Source organism: Petaurus breviceps, unplaced genomic scaffold (assembly GCF_028583685.1).
Source record: "Petaurus breviceps papuanus isolate PSGF00001 unplaced genomic scaffold, PetGlider_PUasm1.0 582, whole genome shotgun sequence".
In the NCBI taxonomy this organism is placed as follows: domain Eukaryota; kingdom Metazoa; phylum Chordata; class Mammalia; order Diprotodontia; family Petauridae; genus Petaurus; species Petaurus breviceps.
In genome coordinates, this window is record NW_027186390.1 from 15,909,515 (window position 1) to 15,931,426 (window position 21,912).

Below are 21,912 nucleotides of genomic sequence, written 5' to 3' on the forward strand. Positions count from 1 at the left end.
TCATTTCTCACTGAAAAGAAATAAAAGTTAAGCGGGGACATAGTGACAATTTTTTTTTTTGCCACATTTGATTCTATTAGTAAGGATTTGAAGGTCACAATTTTGCTAATTAGTTTATTTAAAACTTTTATTGCAATTCTTTGAAACACTTCAAAAATGCTTTAAAATGCAAGATAATGATTAAATTTCTGCTTGCTCTTTAACATGCTTATTAAAATCCAAATTCCAAAGCAGAGAACTATATGTTAAAGAAAGCTAGAGCAAATGATTCTTTTAATGGAGGTAATTAGAACGGTGTCTTTTAAAAAAATATGTTTATTGGAGCTTTTTTTGAAAAAATGGAAACAAAAAATATACACATGGAATTATTATTAAGGAAAAAAAATACATAAAGAAACAGCCTTTTACATTTACCAAAATATTCTGTATAACAGTTACAGAGAAAATCATTTTCATAATTTGAACACTGCTGTTCTGTAAAATTAAAACAGTGGAGGTCTTTTTGTAGCAGATCTCAAAGAGATCTGGTTTTTGTTTCCTTCAATTCATTAATGGTATAAGTACCTAATTGTGTATTCAGTATACTTTGACTCATTTGGATTTTGTTATATCTTATTGTTCCTTAATATAAAGTCAAATATCAAAGAACTTGCTCCAAACAAGCTAAGCCTTATATACAGTTTCCGAAAATTGTTAAATACAGTTTTAGTCTACAGATTTAATTTTACACCTCCTAGCTAGTTCCAAGTCCTATTATTTCTTTCATTTCTTATTCCAGTGGAATAAAACAGAACTCTTCAATCATTTCCAGACAGGATTGTCATGTCTTTGAAATCTTAACATTATAGTATGCATGGAAGATTGGGTTATTGCTAAGGCAAGTCAGTGATGTGACTTTCTTGTTCTATTCTTCTGCTAGGTGGCTAGATGGTACAGTGAATAGAGTACTGGGCCTGGAGTCAGGAAGATCTGAATCAAATTAGCTTTAAACATTTTCTAATTGAGTGAACCTGGGCAAGTTGCTTAACCTCTGCCTGCCTCAATTTCTTTATATATAAAATAGGAATGATAATAGTACCTACCTCCAAGGGTTGTTATTAGGATGAAATGACATTTTAGTAAAGCACTTTTAAGCCAAGTATCTTATAAATGCTAGTCATTAGAGCTATTATTATTAGTGGATAAAGTTAGACTATTGGCAGAACATTCTATCTAAGAAAAGAATCAAGAAACTAGCTAGAACCAACTTTGATTTCAATGCATCTGCTGGTGACTTTTTAACATAGGGGTAGACTTTAATTCCCTATGAAGACTTAATGGGATCCCATCCTCCAGGGTACATATAAAACATACCACAATAACTCTTCATGGGAGGCACAGAAGTCTGTGGGCTGGACATATAAAACTTAAAATAAAATAACCAGACTATTATAGTTATTGTATATGCTATTATAGTTATTCAGTAATTCAATTTTGTCTGACTTCATGACTCAGTGGACCATAGCATGCCAATACTATTCTCCAGTATAGAATAAATAAGTGTCTGAAGCCAAATTTGAACTCAGGTCTTCCTGACTCCATGCCCAGCACTCTATTTACTGCACTACCTAGCTGCTATTGTAGTGGGTTTGCTCAAGTGTTCTATTTGTATAAATAAGAAAGGTTTTATATATGATAACAAGTAATGTGAGGGATTCCTATGCCGGTTTCTATAGTCATTGCCTTAGCAGCCCTCAACAACAATAACATGGCAGGTAGTATAGTGTGGTGGTATCTGAGTAGCAGAGACCCTGAGAGGCCACAGATGCTGAAGGCTTGGCTATGACAATGTTTTTCTACCAGCAGGCTCCCTGCCTTGATTGCTCAAAAAAGGAAGAAGAGCTTCATGTGGGGATCTTGGCACTACTTCCACTGAACATGATGGAATGTGGTTGGTAGCTAGTCACCCTGAAATCACAGAGAGTGGCAATGGTGAGAGGTTGGCTTTTAGGATTGACTAATCAAGATAAATGAGTCAGATCAACAAGTTAAGAAGCATTTATTGAGCACTTACTAGTAGCAGCCACTAGTGAGGGTCATGGGCTAAGAAGGGTTCTGAGTAAACATCACACAAAAGTATAGATTGACTGTGCTAGATTTGTTTTTGTGCTGAAGCATCCCATTCACTGTGAGATTCTGTGACTTTTAGGCCTGCATCTGATTCCCAGTGTCAGTGTTGAATTTGCCAAATATATGGAGTGATGAGTATACTCCATGTTCTTGTAGTCAGGAAGAGCTATACCTTTGACATGTAGTTGTATAACCATGGGTGAATAACCTAATCTCTCTAAGACTAAATTACCTCATTGGTAAAATGAGATTAATAATACTTGTACTACCTACCAATATATATATATGATGCTTTACTAAAACTGGAACCCTCTATACATGTTCTCTATTATTATTTTATTTTAATTTCCTTTTTGCCTTTTGCAAATAGGACAGTACTTATTTTCATGGCTCAGTTCGAGCATAGTGAATTAAAATATTTGAAACATTATGATAATTTAATCATGAAGGTAAATTACTCTTATGCTATAGCCAATCTCTGGTGTTAGAGTTCATTTACATTTGGCAGTCACAGATGTTATTTTGAATTATACATGTAATCAGTGTTAACATGCAATTAATGGGGATGACACTGCACTCTCTTAGGTTATATTTCTGTGCTTAGAAAATAACAATATGGTATAGACTTTTAGAGCAAGAAGGGTCCTATAATAATTTTTAACAACTTTTCTTTCTAATTTTTAAAGAAAATAGAGTATAAGGAAACAGTGGAGTCTATTTTGAGGGAATGAAATAACATATTTCATGAATTTTCCTCTAATCCAAAGGCAATTGATATGGTTAAAAAACAATAAGAACAGCAAAAAAAAGATATAGAAGAATTTTTGGCCCTGGATATTTTAAGTACTGGCAGAAAAGTCTCCTTAATGCTGCAGATGGTTTGGATTTATTCATTCCCAAAGACAGAAAACTTGAAGTAGTCATACAGGCCTCCTTGCATCTTTATGCTTTTATGATGCTGATTGATTGCATTTGAAAATCCTTTTCTATTCTCTTCCAAATTTTCCATTTAAAACAAACACATAAACATACAAAAAATAAGGCCTTTCAAGTTTTTGCCTAGGAAGAGGGAAAGGAAAAAGTGAGTAAATTTTATCTTAGGCTCAAGTTCTTACTGAAAAGCAACAGTTGGACCTATGAGGTAAATAGGGTCTGGAGAATTGTTGCAAGTACAAACTTTACAAATCTATTCTTCCCCTGGACCTTTGATAAGACCATGCTACATGGGAAAATTTTTTTCCAGTGCACTTTTTCCCTTCCATTCATTCTTAGCCTTGTAGAAATAACATTTTAGCATTGGGCGGGAAGCTAGTAGAGTCCATTCATTCAAACAGTGCCTACTGTGTGTCCAGTAGGAATCCCAGAAGATGCCGTAGAGAACAGAAAAAATAGAAACTGCTCTTTCTGCTACTGAGGTACTTATAGTCTAGGAGGCTAAAGGATATTAGGGTATATGAAACAACTATATGAAATTCCAAGGCAAACATAAGCCAGTATTAATGCAGGCTTTGTAAGTAAATATAAGGACTTCATAAAATGCCGGGGGGAAAATCTTGTAGTTTAAGATTAATTTAAAGGCTCCTGAAAAGTTTGGAGTTGAGTTAAATCTGGAAAGAAGAAAGCAAAATTTGAATTAACCCTACAGAAAGTGAGAGGGGCTTCATTCTACTTCTCTTTGAAAGCAGGAGTTCTTTAACCTCTTTCCTCTTTTACCATTATTAATTCCCCCTGATAGAGTCAGTCACTCTCTCCTGCAAACTGAAATTAAACGATATATTTCTATTCAAATAAGAATAAATTGTTTACCACTGAAGAAACACACGAACACTTTTAGGTAATCGAGACACCATTTGGTACTGGAAGTGACAATTTGCAAAGTGAATCATCCCGCCCTGCATGAGATTTTTATATCTCTGAAGGTGACTTGGCACCTGCAGAGGAATGTATAACCAGTAGCAAATAATTGTAAAAATTTTTATCTCATAGATGTACATCCTGTAAGTCATTAAATATAAAAGAAAGCCCATAGGTTTTATATGAGCACACTAATTTGTTAATATTTAGGATGTAGGATGATGTATTGAAATATTGATGGAACTGAAGTAGTGGTATGGAATGAGAAAGCCTAGCAGAGATGTGGGGATTTTTATCTGGGGAGAGCAGGCATCTCTTATTAAAAATTTTCACATCCAATTTTTTGAAATTACAGCAATATATCAAGTTTCCTGTTAGAAGTATTATAAAATGTGAGGATTCAGCCAATTCATCTGTCAGGATACACATAGCATACAGTAACGGAACCTTTCACAGGGAGAAATAAAGAATATCACAGGATGAAATGGCAAGAGGCTCTACTGTTAACATAACTCATGGGAGTATGAGAGGTAGGCAGAGCTGTGATCAAGAGAGAGGCAATATTCATCCAAAGGGGAAGACTGAGTCTAGCATTTAGCTTCCCATCATTTAAATGGTATTAAGTTACACTTGGAACTTGCCTAAATCTTGTGCTACTTTTCTCAAATATTAGAAGTTTTTTTTTATTCCAATAAAAATGTCATATTTTAAAGTCTTCAATTTGAAAAACCATGGCAAATCATTTGTAGATAAAAATGCTTCAATTCCCTGAGTATCAGTTTTTATCATATCTAAAATGAGGGGGTTGGACTAGTTGATTTCTAATGTCCTTTTCCTAATTTTAACCCTGATGAATTATAAACATGTTTGACTTCACATTGTGCTATAATTACCTCACCCATAAATATGTGAAAAAGTTGAAATAAAATATAGTGAGATCTTACATTGAAATTGATATTTTTTTCATGCCTGTAATAGTTAAGGTTACGTGACATAAGGGAAATACACTGAGTGACTTTATAGGAATAAAGGTAATTTCTACTTTTCTAATTGACTATTTAAATTCCCATAGTATATGACATGGTACTGTATACCCTGTAGATATTAAAAAAAATTAATAATGTTGAGGGATCACAAGGTATGTGTGTATGTGTGTATGTGTCTACATATGTATATGTGCAAGCACAAATATATACATGCATACAATGCATACATATGCATAAAATATGAACAATTTTCAGTTATATGCAATTTGCACATATATGATATACATGTATTTATATACTTATATGTGTGCACATATAAGTGTATATATATTATATATCATTTCAACATGATTAATAAGGTGTTTTAAAACATCTACAGGTTACACAACACAACAAAATGCACTATAGGAATTTACATGGTCATTTACTAAAAAATCAAAATGACCTTTATTCTTAAGGAAACAGTGGATTTCCCTTGTGCCCCATTACTTTAATTTTATGATTAATATATAAAATGAATTACTTAATTGAAAGATCTCACTCTAGTTTATTTGAACATGCTTTTATGTTTCTTTGTACTGCTTTATATTTACAGTGCCTTATAGTATTATTGAGAACTAAAAGGAATATTTGAGATCATCCAGTAAAATCATCTCATTTTACAGATGAGGAAACTGAGACACTCCAGAAAGGGGTTTCCCTAAGGCCATGCAGCTAGTAAGTAGCTGAGTTGGGGATGCTATTCCAGGTTTCCTAACACCACATCTGGGGACTCCTCTCTCAACAGTTTACCATATTTCTTCTTTAGGTGCCTGCAACTTTAATGGAAGAAATTACAGTTGTATTTGTTAGTTAATACTTAGAACCTTTGGTATAGGATGGAGTTGGGTGTGAAAAAAATTATTAATCTCTTTGGATTAAAAAAACTTTTAATTTAAAGATTATTTTAATTTCTCAATTTACTATTAAGTGAAAGTTATCTTGAAGGATTTCTAATTCAAACAAGAAAATTAGATGGCAGATTCTTATCTAAGCCATGAAGTACCAGTATTATCTTAGCATTTTAAATTTTCTCCTGGAATGGAGATTGCTCAACTTGCAATTAACCATCATACTATCTGCCTGCCATCACTAGTCTCCCCATCACCCCCTCCCCCAAATACACATGTAACTCTGGGGTATACTACTTTAATGGATTATTCTCTGTTGATGTGGTGGCCTTGACTTCTAATGTGCTGATATAACAAATTCAAAAAGTAAATCTTTAACTTGTGTGTTCATAAACTCATGAAGTTTGTGAAGGACATGAATAAAACTTATAGTAAGTATTAGTATTGATAATAATGACCCACATTTAAATAGCACTTGAAATTTTCTGTATACTTTCCTATAATAACCCTATGAGGTAGGTATTAAAGTCTTATTCATTTTATGCATAAAGATATGTAGTCTCTGAGGAGTTAAATGATTTACTTATGATCATATTGCCAATAAGCACTCAAGTCAGATTTGAGCCCAGGACAACTATATCTCAGTTTGGTAGTATATTTAAGTATACTAACCTCTTTTTATTGAAGACTGACTTATAAAAATATTATAGTACATATTACATACATATATTGCTTTTATCTGACCTTATATATGGAAGTCTAGTTAACATGTTTTTTATGTCAAAGCAATAAAAATGATCTTAATATTTTTTTGTGTTCCTCAAGGACAAATATCACTTTTCACACATCTTAATGACAGTCTTGTATATTTAGAATGTAATATTTTCTTTCTTTTTTTGTTTAAATTTTTATTTTTACATAGGGAAAAATCAAATACACATTTAACTCAATTTGGTTGCAAGTTCCTTAGCTTTTGCCTTTTCCAGCTTGGCAATACGAGCCACTGATTTTGGACCCAGAACATTGCCACCCCAGTGACGATGGATCTCATCATATTTGTCATTATAATTGGTTTTGATGGATTCCACCAGCTTAGCCAGGGCTCCCTTATCTTCAGGGTTAACCTGTGTGAAGGCAATGCTCGTGCAGGTCTTTCTGTGAACTAAGCATCTGAGTCTTGCTTTACCTTTGATAATACAGTAAAGAACCCCCATTTTCAGGCTCAAGGCAGGTAGAAAGACCACTAGCTCAATGGGGTCTACGTCATGTGCAATCACTACCAACTGTGCTTTCTTGTTTTCTTCCAGGGTAGTAACAGTGTTAACACCCGCTCTGAGAACAGGTGGTTTCTTAGTGGGGACATCTCCTTTGGCTGCAGCCTTTTGTTCAGCCTGAGCCAGCAGCCTTTGCTTCTTGCCTTGCTTTGTCTCTGGTCTATACTTGTGAGCCAGTTTAAGCAGTTGAGTAGCTGTCTGATGATCCAAAGCTTGGGTGAACTGGTTAATTGCTGGCGGAACCTTCAAACGCTTATAAAGGATAGACCTTTGACGCTGCAGTCTAATGTACTGAGGCCATTTGACAAATTGAGTAAGGTCCCTTTTGGGCTGGATGTCCTGACCAATGCCAAAGTTCTTGGGACACTTCTCAAACAAAGGATTGACCACTTTCTTGTCCTCCTGCTTCTTTACTACAGCAGGGGCTGGAGCCACCTTCTTCCCATTGGCCTTCTTCCCTTTTGGCATCTTGGCCAGCTGAATGAGAAAAAAAGGAGAATGTAATATTTTCATTAAATGTGAGCAGATACATTTACCTATAGTCATCATAATGGAAGTTGTTCTCTACTGCTATATAAACTGAAGTGGGATTGTATAGTGATGCATAGAAACATATTTTTAATTGTGAGAACTTGTGTAAGCACTCACGTTTTACTTTCTCATTACTGACATTTTAATATTAACTCAAATCCATGAGGAACTTGTCTATAGAAGATTTTTAACACTTAAATATATCAACATAATTAAAATTTTACACATCCTTATTTAGTTCTTCTTAAACCTCAGCTGTCTAATCCATTGGAGTAGCCAAAAGAGGTATTGCAAAGTTCATGCAGTTTACCAAGAAGAAGGGATTTTTTTTAAAAGGAAGTTTTATTGATACTTAAAAAAGTTGTCACTTACCTGTGAACTCACCCTTCTCTATAAAACTCCTTTTTTACAACACTTCCTCACCACCATCTCCACCAAAGAGCTATTGCGAATCTTTTTGTATTTATGGTACCTTTTCCTTTGTCTTTGTCTTGCTTTGGCGTAAATGCCCAATAATGTTATTACTGATTTGAAGGGTATGTAAAGTTTATTAACTTCTCTCATATATATCTAAATTGATTTCCACAAAATTAACAGTTCTACAAATACCATGTGACTGTATTAACTTTGCCTTAACTTTATACCCTTTCCATTTTTTGTTATCTTTGACAAACTAAAGGATATGAAATGAACCTCAGAGTTGTTTCAATTTAGCTTCCTGATATTTTGCTAGTTAGCTTGTTACTAGTTATTTGTAGCACTTTTTCACATGGTTTTTTGGCAGTTTATATTCTTTTTAAAAACTTCATGTTCAGATCCTTATTTAAAAAATTCAATTCAATTGAAAATCACTTATTATGTGCCTACAATGTGCCAGATACTCTGCTGGGCATGGAGTATACAAAAACATAAATCAATTTATTAGTAAGCCATTGAAATAAGCCCATGGGGTACTTGGGGGAGGAGCCAAGATGGCAGAGAGAAACCAGGAAGTTGCCCGAACTCTCCCCAATTTCCTTTGGAAACAGTGTTTAATTAAATCTCTAAAAGAATCCTGGAGTGACAGAATCCACTAAAAGATGGAGAGAAACAATTTTCTAGCCCAAGATAACCTAGAAAGAATTCAGGAAAGGTCTGTTTCACTTGGGTAAAAGGGAGTGCAGCACATTGCTGACATTGTCCAGGCAAGCCAGCAGGATACTCTTAGACATAGCACAGATCAGCAACCAAGTTAATACAGTTAGGGCTAAAATGGCTAATGGCACAGCAGGTCAATTGTGAGGCCTTCAGTTCCAGTTCTAGTGCAATAGGCAAACTATCAACCCTGGAACCCAGGGCACAACAGGCATGACTATGCTGGACTATGCTAATGACAGTGGGCAAACCACCAGCCCCAGAGGCCCTGGCATAGAAAACAAGAAACCAGATACCAGGCCCCCCAGTGCAAGAAGCTGAGGATAGTGCTCCTTGTACTCCAGGAGGAGAGCTCAACTTTTAAAAATGGACAAAAACCAAAAAAAATATCCCTGACCATAGAAAGCTACTATGGCAATAGTTAAGATCAAAACAACAAGCTCAGAAGAGGACAACAGTGTCAAGGCTACATGCAAAGCCTCAAAGTGGAATATGAGTTCATCTCAAGTCCAAAAAATCCTGTTGGAAGAGCTTAACAAGGATATTAAAAATAAAGTAAGAGAGGTAGAAGAAAAATTGAGAAAAAAGTTAGAATTCTGCAAGAGAATTATGAAATAAAGAGCCAACAGCTCAGAAAAGGAAGTACAAAAATTGAAAAAAAAAACTAAAAAAGGTAGAACTGGCCAAATTGGGGGGGGGGAACCCACTGAAGAAAACAACTCCTTTAAAGTAGAATTGGCGAGATGGAAAAGGAGATACAAAACCTCATTGAAGAAAATAATTCCTTAAAAATTAGGATTGGGTAAATGGAAAGTTAATGACTTTATCAGATATCAAAAGTTAGTCAAACAAAATCAAAAGAATGGAAAAATAGAAGAAAATTTAAAACTCCTAATTAGAAAAAAAACAATTGAACTGGAAAAGAGATCCCAGAGAGATAATTTAAGAATTATTGGACTGCCTGAAAGCCATTATTAAAAAAAAAGAGTCTGGACAAAATCTTTCAAGTATTTATTAGGGAAAACTGCCATGATATCCTTAAAATGAAGGGTAAAATAGTCATTGAAAGAGTTCACTGATCTGTCTTGATAGAGATCTCAAAATGAAAACTCTAAGGAATATAGCAAAATTATAGAACTATTAGGTCAAGGACAAAATACTGTAAGCAACCAGAAAGAAACGATTCAAATATCAAGGTGCCACATTCAGGATTACACAAGATTCAGCATCTTCTACATTAAAGGATTAGAGGGTTTGTAATATGATATTCCAGAAATCAAAGGAGCTTGGATTACAACCAATAATCAACTACCCAGCAAAATTGAGCATAATTTTTCAGGTGAAAAGATGAACATTCAACAAAATAGGGAACTTTCCAAATTCCCTGATGAAAAGACTAGAATTAAACAGAAAATTTGATCTTCAAGTAAAAGACTCAAGAGAAGCATAAAAGGTAAACAAGAAAGAAAAAAACACACATTATTCAATTAAGTTAAATTGTTTATATCCATACATGGGAATATGATACTTGTTACTCTTAAGAACTCTATATTAAGGCAGTTAGAAAGAGTACACTTAGACAAAAGGTATAGATATGTTACCTTTGATGTGTTGCAAAAAAATTAAGGGGTGAATAAAAGGTTTGTACTGGGAGAAGAGGAAAGGGGGAGTCATAATGGGGTTAATTATATCACATGAAGACACATGGAAGTTCTATTACAGTAGAGGGAAAGAAGGGATGGGGTGAACATTGTTTGAACCTTACTCTTATTGGTTTTGACTCAATAAGGGGATAACATATACATTCAATTGGGTAAAGAAATTTCTTTTACCCTATAGGGAAAAAGAAGAGAAAGAGGAAAAGGAAAAAAAAAGGGAGGGGGACTAATAGAAGGGAGAGCAGATTAAGAGAGGTGGTGCTCAACAACAAGGTGCAGAGGGAAAGGGTGAAAGGAAAGAGAGAAAGAGAGGGTGAGGGGGAAGGAGAGGGTGAGGTAGAGGGGAAGGAGAGGGAGAGGGAGAGGGCTAGAGAGACAGAGAGAGAGAGAGAGAGAGAGAGAGAGAGAGAGAGAGAGAGAAGTATAAATGGGAAAATAAGATGGAAGGAAATACAAAGTAATCATAACTGGGAATGGGAATGGGATGAATTCGGCCATAACATGTAAGTGTATAGCAGAGTGGATTAAAAACCAGAATCTTATAATCTGTTATTTACAAGAAACACATTTGAAGCAGAGAGACACACACAGAGTAAAGGTGAAAGACTGGAGCAGAATCTATTATTTTCAGTTGAATTAAAAAAAAAGGGGAGGTAGCAATCCTGATCTCAGACAAAGCAAAAGCAAAAATATATCTAAAAGAAACTATATATTGCTAAAAGGTATCATAGATAATGAAGTGATATCAGTTCTAAACACATATTCACCAAGTGATATAACATCCAAATTCTTAGAGAAGTTAAGTGAGATACAACAAAACTAGACAAGTGGCAAATCTTAACCCCCCCTCTCAGAACTAACTAAATCTAACCACAATGTAAACAAGAGGTGAATAGAATTTTAGAAAAGTTACATATGCTAGACGTCTGGAGAAAAATTGAATGGTAATAAAAAAAGAGAATAAACTTTTTTCTCAGCAGTATATGGCACCTACAAAAAATTGATGATGTATCAGAGCAAAGAACCTTACAATCAAAGGCAGAAAGATTAAATGCATCCTTTTCAGATCATGATGCAATAAAAATTATGTGTAATAAAAATGTTAGCTTTAGCTATAAGAGAAGAATAATAAATTGAAGGCATTTGAATAGACAATGAAGAGACAAAACTATCACTCTTTGCAGATGATATGATGGTATACTTAGAGAATACTAGAGAATCAACTAAAACAACTTCTTGAAATAATTGAAAACTTCAGCATAGTAGCAGGATATAAAAGACACCACATAAATCATTAACATTTCTATATATTATCAACAAAGCTCAGCAGCAAGATATAGAAAGGGAAATTTTATTTAAAATAACTATATACAATATAAAATATTCGTCAGTGCACCTGCAAAGACAAACCTAGGAACTATATAAACACAATTACAAACACTTTTCAAGAAATATAGTCAGACTTAAAAAATTGGAAAAATACCAATTGCTCATGGGTAGGCCAAATTAATAAAATAAAATGACAATTTCATCTAAATTTATTTACTTATTCAGTGCCATATCAATCAAACTACCAAAAATTATTTCATAGAGCTGGAAAAAATCATGACAAAATCCATCTGGAAGAACAAAATGTCAAATATATCAAGTCAATTAATGAAAAAAAATGCAGATGAAGATGTCTGTACCAGATCTAAAATAATATTATAAAGTAGCAATCATCAAAGCTATTTAGTAATGGCTAAGAAATAGAATGGTCAATCAGTAGAATAGCTTAGGTACATAAGACACAGTAGTCAATGACTACAGTATTTTAGTGTTTGATAAACCCAAAGACTCCAATTTCTGGGATAAGATTCACTATTTAACAAAAACTGTTGGGAAAACTGGAAAATAGTTCAGCATAGACCAGCATCTCATACTGTATACTAGATAAGGTCAAAATGAATTTGTGATTTAGAAATAAAGTGTGAAGCTATAAGGAAATTAGCATTTCAAAGAGTAGTTTACCTGTCAAATCTATGGAGAAGGGAAGAATTTATAACCAACAATATGTAGAGGATATTGTGAAATGCAAAATGGATAATTTTGATTACATTAAATTAAAAAGGTTTTGTACAAAAAAACTCAATGTAACCAAGACTAAAAGGAGTGCAGAAACATGGGAAACAATTTTTAAATCAAATGTTTCTGATAAAGTCCTCATTTTAAAAATATATAGTGAAGTGACTAAAATATATAAGTACACAAGTCATTCCCTAATTGAGAAATGGTCAAAGGATATGAACAGCCAATTTTCATATGAAGAAATTAAAGCTGCTCTAAATCATTATTGATTAGAGAATTGTAATTTAAAATAACTCTGAGGTACCACATCACACCTATCAGATTAGCTAATATGACAGAAAAGGAAAATAATAAATGTTGGAGAAGATGTAGGAAAATTGGGGCACTAATGCATTGTTGGTGTAGTTGTGAACTGGTCCAACCATTATGGGGAGTAATTTGGAATGATATCCAAAGAGCAATCAAACTGTGCATACCTGTTGATCCAGCAATACTGCTATTAGGTTTGTATCCTCAAGAAATCATAAAAAGGGGAAAAGGATCCACACATACAAAAATATTTATAGCAGTTCTTTTTGTGGTGGCAAAAAGTAGAAATTGAGGGGAATGCCCATTTATTGGGGAATGATCAAACAGGTTGTGGTATATGAATATAATGAAATACTGTTGTGCTATATGTAAAGATGTGCTGGTGAATTTCAGAAAAACCTGGAAAGAATTACATGAACTGATGCTGAGAGAAGTGAGCAGCAGCAGGAGAACATTGTACACAATAATAGTAACATTGTGTGATGATCAATTATGCAATAAATATGCAAGATCACATGGCTAGTAAGTGTTAAATGTCATATTTAAACTCAGGTCCTCCTGACTCCAGGGCAGGAGCTCTATTCACTGTGCTACCTAACCACCCCTAAAGTGAGACTTTTGCTGAATTATGAGGGGGAGGAGGTGGTAAAGATGGTTTGAAGTGAAAAGAGAAGGGTAAAAATTAAAAGAAGGAATTTAATGTTATTACAGCAGGTTCAATCTGACCTACTTAAACAAGGTATTGACTTCTCCAATTGGGAAATGTACAGAGTTAACCATTTCTTAGAGAAGTTGAAATTATGAAAACAGTATCCAAAAAAGTATAGCAACTGCTCCAGTAAAAAACCAAAACCAACCAACCAAACATACAAACACATACACACATTAATTTCCTTGCCAAATGAAGTGATGCTAGTAAGAAGCTTATTTGCAAAATGTTAAAGAGATAGTTTAGCTGCAGGAGCAGCTCACCAAAAGGTCAAAGTAGTTGAAGAGAAAGTAGATGTACCTACAGTAAATAGGGGATCTATCTATCCCAGAACATCCCCAAGATATTTTTAGGTGAAATCCAAAGGGAAATAAAAACAGATACATCTCCTGGTATTTTAATAGAGATCTATTTTAATCATTACAATAACAATAATTAAACTGTCATATTATTTTGACATTGGGAACATCATTTAATCCCTTATCACTTCAAACTGGTCTCTAAGACTATTACTGAATAGTTGCCCATTTGCATTGGTAGAAGTTGATTTACTAGATGTTCCCTACAACAATGAATTCTCAGATCGAGCCTCCAAATAAAACACAAAGACTCAGAAAGTTACTACCGCTTACTATTTCCTGAATCAGGGGGAAGAAGAGAGATTGGATAAAAATCCTGCTTCTGGATGCATTGAGACCACTGATAAGTGATAAATTTAAGTTCAATCTCTTACTACTTCCTATCTCAGATGTCAGTCTATGAGATATTTCATCAAGTTGAGGCTTAAACCATATGGAATCCTACAGCATTTCAGTTTCAATGACTTAAATAGACTTGTGCTTTTATTTATTAGAGTTGGAAATGCTATGATTAAGACAGGCATCAGTATTTTTTATTACTTTTATCCATTTAAGCCCTGATATCAGTATGCTATCAAATATTTTTTTTCTAAAGCAATCGGGGTTAAGTAACTTGCTCAAGTTATTTTTGGGTGTGGTGCTGAGTATCTGAGCCTGGATTTGATCCAGGTCATCCCAACACTGGAGCCAGTGCTCTTACTCACTGAGCCACCTGGCCGCCCCATTATGCTATCAATCTTACCAAGGCTTACTAAATATAGTCATTTGTTACATTAAGTCAAGTGGTCTTTCCATACCAAAAGAACAAATTTTTCTTTCTCACTTCATTTCTTCCAAGTTTTGAGATAATTATGTTTTTTTTTCATTTAGCATAACTTTATTTTATACAAAAGACTCTTCAAGGACTGATGTCTATAGAATTTTTATGATTTAGTTACATCTGTTCCTCTCCAGACATATTATTCTTTATTTATTTGTGGATTACCTCCATAGATTTTTTCCCTTCAATCCACAATCTAAATTTATTGAAAAAATCTTTCCTTGATGTGCCTTTAATTTTAACTCCATTTAGTGAAGGCTTTACCTAATGTTGAAACTTAAAGGATCACAGGATTTAGATATTATAAAGGATCTTAGAAATAATTTATTTCAAGTCCTTTGTTACCTCTACAAGATTTCCTCCCTCAGCTCTATCTTCTTGTATACATTTATAAATAAGTTTCTTACTGATCTTTCTGTTGTCAGTTTGTGTTGCTACTGTACTTGCCTATTGCATTAATTCACTTCTCCTGCATTTCTGTTACTTGGGGTGTTCAAGAGAGTTTTATGAATGCTTAATATGTGAATTAGTGACTTTAGGATTGTGTAGAAGTGAGTTGCTAAAATTATTTTACTATATTCAACTTAAAATGGGCAAAGAATCATAGTGAGGACTGAGTGAGGAAATGAGATGCATGATCCATGGGAGCACATTTTTTATGTAACCTTTTCCCAATTTTATTTTTTACCATCTTGGCTGAGGGAACTTTAAATGTTATTAAAATAATATTTCATTTTAAAGAATAAGATGAGTGGTTCTGAAGCATAGCTACTTTGTAAAAAAGGGTTTTAATGAAGGATTTCCTTATGGTTGATGAGTCTGTTCTCCAATTAGTTGGAACATTTTGTTTCAGCTGGCAGGTCTCAGTTCTCAGCTTCTTCCTTTCTTACTCTTTGTTTATTTTCTCTTACTATTTTAGTAATCCTTTCATTAAAAAACTTCCAATTTTTACTACCAGCAAGGCTATAGAAACCATGTTCTTTTTTTCCTGAGCCAAGGAGTCTTTTTAAAAACTAATTTCAATATAAATGCATTGGCCTAACTTTTTTTTTTAATGTAATTGAATAGATATTTAATAGTTCACTCTGAAGTTTTCTTCCTTAAAAAGTAATTCTGTTCACAGAAGAAGCATGACATAGTGGATAAAAATTTAAGGGCAAATCTTAGAAAGTTCTTTTCATTCCTCCCTAGTACTATATTTTCACCTCAAGTTGCCACTCATAGGTTATTAGTAATGTCTATTCAGGGCAGCATAAACTCGGTTGTTAGATTTTAGGAATGGGAAATCAAGGGAAAGTAAAACTCAATATCCCTTTGTGCTTTTAAATTTAAAACTGTCTCTGTACTACAGGATATTTTCATTTTTGATTACATAATGTGAATATATAAGAAAAAATAGTACGGAGGAATGAAAGAACTTCTAAAAACAATATGCTACTTCATTTTTTTGACATCCAGTGGTATTGGCTTCCTTGCTTTTCCTTAGAAGAGACACTTCATCTTCCAACTTTGTGCATTTTCACTGGCTGCCCCTTTTGCCTGAGTTCTATTTTAAATATTATAAATACATTCTTTAAATAAGCATTTGTGATCTTTTCACTTTCCAGGTTGCCCTAGGCCATGTTCTCAGTTTATAGGTATCTATGTCAGCTTCTGTTTAGCTAAACCTTAAATCCAAGTGTCAGTTGTGTACTTCATACATCTTCATTGCTTCCTGAGAGCAGGAAATGTCTGCAATAAACTTCTGAATCTTTTCTATCTCCTCACACATTCTTTTTTTTTTTAAGCAATCTAGGTTAAGTAACTTGCTCAAGGTTACATGGTCAGGTGTTTCTGGGTGGGTGCTAAGTGTCTGAGCCCGGATTTGATCCCCAGGTCATCCTGACACTGGAGCTGGTTCTCTTACTCGCTGTGCTACCTGGCCTCCCCTACCTCACACATTCTTTAGTAATCCTGAACTGCCATTTAAGTGGATGTATGAAACAGCCACTGTCCATCCCCAGCTTTTTCTAGTTTACCAAATCAAGCTCTACTTTTCTAGACTAAATTTTTGAGGTTATCTACAATTGGTGCCTCCATTTTCTTTCCTCTTGCTCTCTTCTTAACTTTCTGCAGTTTTCCAGCCTTATAATTTAGCTGAAAATAATCTCTCCAAAGTTACAAATAATTACTTAATTACCATATCTAATGGTCTTTTCTAAATCCTCATCCTTCTTTATCTCTCTGCAGTCTTTGATACTGGTCATCAAATTCTTTTTGATACTATCTTCCCTCTAGGATTTTGTGGCACTACTGTTTCCTGGTTCTTCTACTTTTTCTATAACTGCTCATTCAAATTTTTCTTTCCTTGAATGTCATAAGTAGGTCTAGAAATCATGTCTCTTGGTTCTCAGGAAAATGTTCTTTCTAATGAAACATTTGATAGTTAAAGTAAATTAATAATTAGTAATATAAAAGATTATTCTTATATATTTTTTAGTTTAACTTTGCTCCGGACTTCATTTATTTGTTTTTCTCATGGACATATAGGTTATCAAAAAATATTTAACACCTCTAAATTGGTCTAAGGAAATATACAGAAAACAAAAGCAAACTAAATCTCTTTATCATACTCAAGTGTATGTTAATAGTACCTAATTAAAACAACAACAACAACAACAAAATACCAGTTGTGTAAGCAAACTACCACATTGTTAAGAAAAAGAACCTCTATGGGGCGGCCAGGTGGCTCAGTGAGTAAGAGCACCGGCACCAGAGTCGGGATGACCTGGGATCAAATCTGGGCTCTGATACTTAGCACCACACCCAGAAATAACTGGTCATGTAATCTTGAGCAAGTTACTTAACCCCAATTGCTTATAAAAAAAAAGAAAAGAACCCCTAATGGAGACAGACTAGAAATTTGTTGATAATTATTGAGTATTACCTAGTTAATGACATTTTGTATATATATAAAGGTTATTTTGATACAACAGCTATAACAATGGGAAGAAGACAAGATTTGGAATCTGCCTCTTATTAACCATGTGACTTTATCTGTGTGTGCTTTGGTTTCCTCAAGTGTAAAAGTGTATAATAAGGTTTACCTTACCTATGTGACAGGACTTTTATAAAGGTAATATAATATGTGTAAAGAGTTGTAAACTAGAAAACATTACATAAATATGAACAGTTATTGGATGGAGTCAACCAGGAAGTATGGTTTGAATTCTGGGTCTGCAACCTAATACTTGTATAACTTTTCAAAAGTTACTTGTCTTCACTGGGTTTCAGTCTCATTTGTCAATGAGTAGATTTCAGTTAGATGATTTCAAAGGCCTCACCACAGTTCTAGAACTCATGGTCATATTTGTATATATTTTAATAGCTAATTTATTTGTGATCAAAATAATGGTAGACCAGTATAGCAATATGATTTTGTGTTTTACAAAGACAAAATTCAGAATGCTTGTCATTTGATGCTTTTTGTATGTGTGTGTGAATGGTGTGTTCCAGATAAGCCACACATGTATGGATTTCTATATGAACTCTGCTAGTTGCAAACTGCAGTTATTGTCAGTAGAAGACAGATTACTGTCCATGGTGCTGAATCAACAGCACAAGAACCTTGAAGTATGGTCAAAGCAGGCAAATTACTCCTTTTCTCTCCACTATTTAAGATAGAATTGTCCATTAATGATTAGGACCATCATTGATTATAATGTGTAAAGGGTTCCCTGAAGCATTTCCTTAAAGTTTTATTCCTTTAAGATTTGAGTATGAATACATCTTTTAGGACTTGGCTGGGATGTTGGCACCTAAAGTATTTTTTTGTTGTTATTATTTCCTATATTCCTTGTATTGGGATTATATTCCATTGCTAGGAAGGACTGTAGGTTTGTAGATAGTTTGTCCTGTCCTTTGGAAGAGGTCACCATATACCATCATCTAGAAGAAGAAATCTTGCAGAAGTCAGCTAGAAAAAGTTTGGTGTGAACTATGATGTATTATATGTTCTTTTAAAAAGTATTTCAGAATTTAATGGAGAATGGAGTAGTAGAGAGAAAGGGCTTAGCAGTTTTGTTTCATCTCTAGGTTGTCTTATAGGGGAGAAAATGATCAGGATATTTATTTGGAGTTAGTTGATTTACAGGTGAGTTGTTGGTCCAATCTAATTTGATCCAAAATCTAGTCCCTTCCCTCTTCCCCTACCAGATTCCTGCCTGAGAAAACTAGGTGGTGCAGTGGATTGGATGCTGGACTTGGAGTAAGCAAAAATTGAGTTCAAAACTGGTCACAGACACTTCATAGTTGTGTGACTCTTGGCAAGTAAGTTAACTTCTACTTGCTTCAGTTTCCTTGATTACAAAATGTGGATAATAATGGCAGCCACCCACAGAATTTTTGTATCAAATGAGACCATATATATGCCTAACATAGTGCTTGGTACATAGTAGGCAATTAATAATTTACTGTTTCTTCCCTCATTCCTTCCTTTTTTCCTCCTTCCCTCCCTTCCATTTTTCCTCCCTCCTTCCCTTTCTGCCTCCTTCCTACCTTTCCTTCCTTTCATTATTTTAATTCCCCACTCATTAAACTGTATAGAGAAGAATGTTAGCAAATCATGTAACCAAAATGAACTCACATTTTCAATATGTAAAATAAGAGAATTGGAGCTATATCCTCTTTCACTTCTGATATTTTATAACAGCACAGTGATTCTCAGTGTTTTGAAATACGAGAGCTCCTTTTTAACATAGACAATGCTTGACCACATGACAATGGTTATATTATTAGTTTCCAGTGATTGAGAAAATATTTGATGACATAAAGTTACTAGGAACTCAAAAATGTTTTTAGTTAAAACAGTCTCTATCGTTGACAAATAGTAAAGTATCAAAGGGAGCAATATTATATATTTGGTATATAGAAAGAATACTTGCTGATTTGTTATATTGAATCATTCTGCATACTGATGTAACTGCAATCACTGCAGGTCCTAGTGGTTTAGTTTTGAAATTATATCTCAAATATCTTTGAGGGATGCTATGGTTAGATTGCTGGACTTGGAATCTGACAGATATGAATTTGAATATATGCGTGTGTATGTGTACACACATACCCACATTTATATACACACACATACACATATATATGCCATATGATCATATTACCTTGTATAAGTAATTTAAATCTCTGAGCCTAACTTTCCTCATCTGTACAATGAGGATACATCAAAGGTCTACTCCTATACAGTTATGAGAATTAAAAGCAAAAGGTGTGTAAAACATTTTATAAACCCTAACATTTATATAAATATCATCTTTTATTTTTGTTTCTGTTACCCCTCATCAGCACTGTTATCTCATTCTTATATAAAGCCACTCTGGGGACAAGTTACTACCCTGTTAATATTCTTTTATATTTAATGTACTATATTACATACATGGATAAAATGATGGTTTTTTGTAATTGAATTTAAATGTATAATGGAAGATTGTCTTCTGTAAATGCACAGAAAGCATCTTCAGCACAACTCCAGGAACAGACAGCATAACTGGGATAGCACATACATTTTCTTGTTCCTGTATGGTTATTTATTTTTCTGTTTCTATTTTGAAAGCTTCTGATTCTACTTAGTTTGGAAATTATACACATTTAGTATAATGACATCTATTAAATTTTTTCCATTAAACTTTTAATATGTATTTTGACCAGTAGATAACTTATTTCTAGGTATCTGATAGATTCTAACTCTCAATGTGTAGGATAGGTTGCAGTTTCTACTACTTTCCTGTATAATCTTCAGTGACTGATAAAGTCAAGTTCCTTAGAGATATGTTTTATGTGCTCTTTTGGCAGTGACCTGATTCTAATTCATAAATGGATCCATTTTTGTAAATGAATCTGCTAATCTTAGCCATTTGTTTGATGCTTTTTTATTACCATGTTGTTGATAGAGTTCATGTGGGAATCAATCATGGACAGTCTTTGGATTGTACTTTTGGACTTAGCTATTTCATAACTCCATCCAGAGATAAACCAATTTCCAATCTATGTGACAAATCCAGGAGTGAATGCCTGTATGGGTCTTTATTATTGCTTTGTGAAGTAAGTAAAAAAAAAGTTTCAAAAATTTGAACCTGTTTATCAAGTACTTTAATACCACTACTAGGTCTATTACTAAATCATATTTTTATTACTAATCCTCACATTGGCAGTACATTAAGTTTTTACATACTACCTTAGATCCATTCATGTTGCTTCATAATCAGGTATGAATGTACCCTTTCAAATTTCTACTTTTCATTATAAGTCTACTATATGAATACATAATTATAGCTATAATGCAATTGCCATGATAAAATAATGTTACTAAAACTTGCTATGTGACCTTAGGCAAGTCACTTAAACTCCCTGAGCTTTATTTATTTATAAAACAAGAGATTTGATCTAACTGACTTTCTAAGGTCCCTTCTCATTTCTAGTCTATGATCCTATGACCCCATATTATCTTCATCATACAACAGTATAAATTGCTATGTTGAGATCTACAATTGTAAATGGTTCTAATGCTTAAAGTTTGTAAAGAAGTTATTGAAATACTGTTAGAATTCTAACTGTTTCATTACTATCTGAAAACTGACAAAGATTATTTTGAACAATAACTTGGTTATCTATTTCAGTGAATTTAAGTAGACCTTCACTAACATAATTCTTAGTACATGAAACCATGAATGGAATCTAATGTCATAAATTAAATTTCTGGGGCTCTTCAGGCCAAAAGAAAATCTTTTACTCTTTGTTAATTAGAAAATGAATGGATATTTAGCAGAGAGGACTCAGCAGAATGTAGGCCGTCCCACCGAAATGCTGTAGGTTATTGAGTAGCATTTCTGTATATGATGCCAATATTTTTCAAGGAAAACTTTCTTTTTCACTCTTTGACTTTCTTCTTGATGTTTTTTGGAGTGGTTTCTCTTGTTATTCTTATTTCAAGTGTAAATTTTCTCTCTATTTTCTATGCAAAATGCTCTTCTCAAAATGTTCCCTCTGGCATTTCTAGACATTTTTAGTCTTTGCTATGTTCAATTGGTTTTTTGAAAATTTAACTTTCCATTGACGGAGATACACAGAATCATGCACTAAACTTTCATCTATATGCAGATGATGGTCAGATTTATTGTTGAGTAAATACTGGAGGATATGGTTTCCACTTATAAATCTGAAGCA

At 33.7% G+C, this 21,912-nt stretch overlaps 1 protein-coding gene and 1 pseudogene across 1 annotated transcript in view; one reads left to right on the plus strand and one right to left on the minus strand.

Annotated features, from left to right (window-relative positions):
- CNBD1 (cyclic nucleotide binding domain containing 1) overlaps positions 1–21,912 on the plus strand; it is a 492,475-nt gene that overhangs the window by 208,999 nt on the left and 261,564 nt on the right. The window lies entirely within an intron of this gene.
- Positions 6,776–7,610, minus strand: LOC138173464 (large ribosomal subunit protein eL8 pseudogene; annotated as a pseudogene).